Below are 7,040 nucleotides of genomic sequence, written 5' to 3' on the forward strand. Positions count from 1 at the left end.
TACTTGTTGTTATTTCGCCACTCCATGTGGAAATCACCACAATGTTCCCACCCCCAATTTGTGAATATGTATTAGCAGCCTGCGTCACTCTTCGGAGGTGGAACCTAAATGATAATATTCGCTGCAGAACAGGAATTACATCAAAATTGGAGCGACATTGCCCTCTGGTCTCTTGCATCAAACACAACATTTTCAGTCACCTCCTTGCCTTTAAAGCTAAATTCCAACAATTCTACGCATTTTGCCATGTGAATATGATGTCTGATTGAGAATGACTAACATTATTAATGGGGGGCCCCTGTTTAGATAACTGGCTAGACTAACTATCAATCTAAACATTGACATGGCTTATTGTCAACTAATTGAGTGACTGAAATAAGAGAAAAACTGCTGATGCACAACCAAATTTTGAAATTGCATCTGTTGTACTTTACTATTCTTACTCTCAAAAGTAAGTCGAGACCATGACTGAGTTCCAAAAAATAAAATGTTGGGGCCAGGGGCCCAAACCAAAAGCTTCTGTCACTTACGTCTAGAGCTGGCCCTTCTTAAAGGGGGTAGAAACACTTGTCACTGTAGCGATAACCAATTAGGTACATCCTTTGAACATTCAGTTATAGGTACGTAAATGGACTGTAGTTAATACCTCATATAATGATTTTACCACAGATACAAAAATATGCCTTCAAAAAAAGGTATATTTTATGTTTTTGGGTATCACCACTGTGACAGAGTCATAAGGGTACCTCTACTATAGGCCACTTAAACTGGTAAAACAAGCTGTTGCTTGTTTTCCCCAGTGAATTTATCCCTGTGTTTCCTGTCTCTCTGTGCCAGTTCGTCTTGTATGTTTCCAAGTCAACCAGAGTTTTTCCCGTTCTCCTACTTTTTGCATTCTCCTTTTTCTAGTCCTCCCAGTTTTGACCCTTGCCTATTTCTGGACTTTGTACCCGCCTGCCTGACCATTATACCTGCCTTGACCACGAGCCTGTCTGCCACTCTGTACCTCCTGGACTCTGATCTGGTTTGGACCTTTTTGCCTGTCCATAACCATTCTCTTGCCTACTGATTTGGATTAATACACATTGTGAGACTCCAACCATCTGCCTCCTGTGTCTGCATTTGGGTCTCACCTTGTGCCTTGTTAGTATGGTTGTTGAATTTGTTAATTTTCTCTCCTTCATCAAATTAGTTCTTATCATTAGGTTATGACAATACATTACATATCTCCTAAGGCCTAGTTTACACGAATACAGTGACCTTAAACTCATGGTTTTACGGGCCACATCAGGCCTGAAAGCAGGGTTGCAAAATTCCAGCAAATGTTCAGATTTCCTGCTAATTCCCTCCCATTTCCAGGAATCTTCCAACCAGGATTTCTGGAAAACCTGGGAGTTTTGGGAAAGTTACCAGAATTTTGCAACCCTACCTAAAAGTCACATTATGCAGGCTTGCAATGTGATGTGTAGTTCCTATTTGAATTCATTCAGAGTTAGGATATCCAACAGGAATTTTCATTCACCTACAACCAATGTTCCCTCAAAAGGTCTGCTTAGAGAAAACTAGGTTGTGACAATTCTGTGCAACTTCCGGCGCTCATTTACTGCCTACCATCAAAAACCATGGAGAAAAACGCATCCCATAAAAACATACCTGTTCTATCATTAAGCCTACAGTTACTGGCAATGTGTGGTGTTCAATGTACGCCAACATTTCGTGAGACTTGCTGGGCTTGACATTAACCTATTCATTCACTTGTCCTTCAGACAAGGAGGTGACTGAAGATGTTGTGTTGTTTGATGCAAGAAACCACTTTACAAAATAAATGTCATTATTATTCCCATACAATTATTACAGAGAATCAGACAAATGATGGTAAGCTCTGACTATTGGCTACTGCGCTTATTCAAGACCATCTCAAAATCTTTACCTGACTCGCTTTTCAAAGATGGCTTGAAATGCACACATTTTGTGCTCTTGTTGTAGGAAGCAACCACTCCCCCAACTGGGATAATAACTCACTAAAGTAAAATAGGTCACATACACATGGTCAGCAGATGTTATTGTGAGTGTAGCGAAATGCTTGTGCTTCTAGTTCCGGCAGTGCAGCAATATCTAACATGAAATCTAACAATTCCACAACAACTACCTAACACACACAAATCTAAGTAAAGGAATTGAAATAAGAATATAGACATACACATATATGGATGAGCAATGACAGAGCTGCATAGGCAAGATACAATAGATGGTATAAAATACAGTATTTACAGTGGGGCAAAAAAGTATTTAGTCAGCCACCAATTGTGCAAGTTCTCCCACTTAAAAAGATGAGAGGCCTGTTATTTTCATCATAGGCACACTTCAACTATGACAGACAAAATGAGAAAAAAAATCCAGAAAATCACATTGTAGGATTTTTAATGAATTTATTTGCAAATTATGGTGGAAAATAAGTATTTGGTCGCCTACAAACAAGCAAGATTTCTGGCTCTCACTGGCACTTCTTCTTTAAGAGGCTCCTCTGTCCTCCACTCGTTACCTGTATTAATGACACCTGTTTGAACTTGTTATCAGTATAAAAGACACCTGTCCACAACCTCAAACAGTCACACTCCAAACTCCACTATGGCCAAGACCAAAGAGCTGTCAAAGGACACCAGAAACAAAATTGTAGACCTGCACCAGGCTGGGGAGATTGAATCTGCAATAGATAAGCAGCTTGGTTTGAAGAAATCAACTGTGGGAGCAATTATTAGGAAATGGAAGACATACAAGACCACTGATAATCTCCCTCGATCTGGGGCTCCACGCAAGATCTCACCCCGTGGGGTCAAAATGATCAGAAGAACGGTGAGCAAAATTCCCAGAACCACACGGGGAACCTAGTGAATGACCTGCAGAGAGCTGGGACCAAAGTAACAAAGCCTACCATCAGTAACACACTACGCCGAAAGGGACTCAAATACTGCAGGGCCAGACGTGTCCCCCTGCTTAAGTCAGTACATGTCCAGGCCCGTCTGAAGTTTGCTAGAGAGCATTTGGATGATCCAGAAGAAGATTGGGATAATGTCATATGGTCAGATGAAACCAAAATATAACTTTTTGGTAAAAACTCAACTCGTCGTGTTTGGAGGACAAAGAATGCTGAGTTGCATCCAAAGAACACCATACCTACTGTGAATCATGGGGGTGGAAACATCATGCTTTGGGGCTGTTTTTCTGCAAAGGGACCAGGGCGACTGATCCGTGTAAAGGAAAGAATGAATGGGGCCATGTATCGTGAGATTTTGAGTGAAAACCTCCTTCCATCAGCAAGGGCATTGAAGATGAAACGTAGCTTGGTCTTTCAGCATGACAATGATCCCAAACACAGCGCCCGGGCAACGAAGGAGTGGCTTCGTAAGAAGCATTTCAAGGTCCTGGATTGGCCTAGCCAGTCTCCAGATCTCAACCCCATAGAAAATCTTTGAAGGGAGTTGAAAGTCCGTATTGCCCATTAACAGCCCCAAAACATCACTGCTCTAGAGGAGATCTGCATTGAGGAATGGGCCAAAATACCAGCAACAGTGTGTGAAAACCTCGTGAAGACTTACAGAAAACGTTTGACCTCTGTCATTGCCAACAAAGGGTATATAACAAAGTATTGAGAAACTTTTGTTGTTTTTATTGACCAAATACTTATTTTCCACCATAATTTGCAAATAAATTCATTAAAATCATACAATGTGATTTTCTGGAGAAAATAAATTCTCATTTTGTCTGTCATAGTTGAAGTGTACCTATGATGAAAATTACAGGCCTCTCATCTTTTTAAGTGGGAAAACTTGCACAATTGGTGGCTGACTAAATACTTTTTTGCCCCACTGTACATGTACATTGTGCTGCCATCCTGTTAGAAGGTAACAGATTATTTTATTACAATGGTTCAATTGGATTTTCATTGTGTCCAATTGTGTTATTTGCCCTCTAGTGGATATTTCTGGTACTTAGAAAGACTACGCAAACAGGAAGTAGAGAATTTGTTCTGCACGCATAGAAGCAGCTACAAACAACGCTACGGTGCAGGTCTTTCAATGTAGTTATTTCTTGTCACGCTTCAGCCTTGGAAAATATTTGTTTGTAAGTTCAATTCAAGCATTTAGCTAATGATTATAATCTTGTTATTGATAGAGTTGCTTACATATCAATGTTGGTTGCATTTACTCACAAATTGCAATGCCTTTCATGTATGTCGTTAGCTGTATTACTTTGCTCGTGCGTCATGCAAACGAATTGTAAAATATACAATACTGTAGTTTTGTTACTGTTCCTAGTGTAATATGCTTTGTTATTCTACATAAATGGTTGTACATTATTAGAGTAATGAAAGGAGCCAATTACCATATGAGTAACAATTAGCTATATGGTTTGGCATCATGCCAGATGCATGGTACCTTAGCGCGTGCTTTGTATTTATGCAACTTCAAATGTATAATGTACAGCTACAGTGTGTCGGTGTGAATTGAATACTAAAGTATATTCTTTTCTGTATTTTGCAGTTTCACAACATAAACGTTTTCAATATATTCATTCAAGAAAAGTCACGCCTTGGGAGTTTTATTGAAGACTTAGTTGTTAGCTATCTGTCTAGTTTTGCATGGGAATGCAACTCAAGGGCAGAATATACATATTACCTCAACTAACCGGTGAACCTGCACATTGACTCTGTACCAGTTCCCCATGTATATAGTCTCGCTATTGTTAATTTACTGCTGCTCTGTAATTACTTGTTACTTTTATTTCTTATCCATATCCATTTTTTTAACTACATTGTTGCTTAGGGGCTCATAAATAAGCATTATAAGCTCTACCTGTTGTATTCAGCGCATGTGACTAAAAACATTTGATTTGAAACAGAAGAAGAGATAAAAGACACCCCTGATGGACACCGCAATGTAGTCCCACCGCATTTGACAAATGTTTAAGTCAATGGATTTTGCTGGTTATGTCCCCTAGAAAACCTTTCAGGGAAACAATTTTTTTTTGCAGTACCCGGAAGAGGTACTGGTGCGAGACCCAATCAAAAGCTATTTTCAACTCTAAATTTAGGACTAAAACCTGCATGTTTCTGTCTCTCGCATAGCAGATGGCATCGCTAATCAATACCAGGCTGTCTGTGATCTTCCTTCTGGGGATGGCGCAGGCTTTATCTGGGTGGATCCTCTCCCCTAAAACAGAAAACATGTGTGTTAAAGTGTGTTAAAACCTTGCTAATTCATTTGCAGTCCAAGTTCAAAATGACAATAGGTCACCAGTTCTTTAGGTCCAACTTGTCATTTGTCTTGCATAAAGGGACAAGTTTCGCACTCTAAAACTCAGGGAGTCTGTCAAGGTGTTCCAAGACCATAAAAACGGTCGGAAGGTCATGTGCTGAAACATCCCAAAGGTCAGATACAATTCCAGGGGGAGACCGTCTTCACCTTGTTGGCGAAGAAGGAGGGGCAGTCTCTTATAAGGTGGGAGTGGTGTATTTGCAGTCAAACGAACAGGTATCCTACCTCCCTACACTTTCCGTAGACACAACATGGGTTGGCCTTGGTAATGAACATAGCCCTGGGTGAGAACAGGGGCCAAGGTGGAGGGGAGATGTTTCAGGACACCATAACCCTTGGGGTCATTGATCTGCAGATCAATGACCCCTAGGGTTATGGTGTCCTGAAACATCTCCCCTCCACCTTGGCCCCTGTTCTCACCCAGGGCTCTCTTTACCTTGCAGAACAGGCTGAGCCATATTGCTATGTCAGCTGGTTCCATTGTCTCATTGGACATCCTCATAAGGACCACCTTCAGACTGTTGTCTGTGAGTTTCTCCACCTCAAACATTTAAAATAATTTTCAGGTGTTCTCAAACCTCGCCCAGAATTCCTATAAGGAGTTGGTGCATTTGAAGCTTATACTGTATCTAAACCTTTTCCACAAAGCATAGCAAGGATACAGCAAAAAAAAATTTACATGCAAAAACAGCTCTCCTGATAGCCACTGTCTACCCTCAACAACAATGTCTGAAAAACTGGTCAAACCCAGCCATACCATCACAATGGGAGATTTTATTGGCAAACACTAACACCACAAACCCCTCAGGAAGAGCACTAAGGGAAATGTTCACAACACAAACCTGACCATCCTCAACACCAATGAGCCCACACTCCAGATTTGAGTAGCAGAGAAGTAGACAAAGCTGGAAAATTTGACATATTTTGTCTAAGTGGTTGCAAAGTTGTTAGCTGATTTGTGTAAAAAGTTGCTTGATTTCACTTATAGAGAATGTCATTTGGAAGTGTCGTGACGTTGTATTAGTTAATGTGATGATTGTTGCTCATTGAATGATTAAAGGTTTCTAATTGCGTTATTAATTAATCAAGCAATTATTAACTCATTAACATGGGGCACCATGGGAAAATTTGTTTTATTGCGTTTCTATTTCCCAAATTAACTCAAAGAATATCAGAATATCGATTTTACAACAGCAGCTAATTAATCAGTTACCTCTACAGTCTTGTTCTGAACGCCGCATAATCCGGGAATCTGCATGGACCCAGGTCTCACCAATGAGTTCGTACAACACCAATCTTAGTTGAGTGTTTATTTACTAGAAAGCTAAAATTATGATAAAATATACACATACACAAAAAGGGGGGGACGACTGCTATGATGATCCACAAACCAGGACATCGAATGGTCATTCTCATGGTGGGTTGCAACATGCAGAATCCTTCCAAGTTGAACCTACCAGAGGGGGACTGTCATGACTGTCCTGATCAGGTCAGGTTGCAGGAGACCACAATTCTACAGATTATCTCTCAACCACAACAGAGGAGGAGAGATCTAGGGGTCTGAAGATGTGGGGTTTTTATGACCCCTCGCGCCCATGGTAAATCTCAGGCCACAGACAACATTCCTGTGTGTTCTCAATATGGAGAACCAACCTCAGAACATTAAAGATGCAACATTTGGAATAATGGTTTCCGTCAGCCACAATGGTGGTCATGACGATAGAT

Source organism: Oncorhynchus clarkii, chromosome 21, assembly GCF_045791955.1.
Source record: "Oncorhynchus clarkii lewisi isolate Uvic-CL-2024 chromosome 21, UVic_Ocla_1.0, whole genome shotgun sequence".
NCBI lineage: Eukaryota > Metazoa > Chordata > Actinopteri > Salmoniformes > Salmonidae > Oncorhynchus > Oncorhynchus clarkii.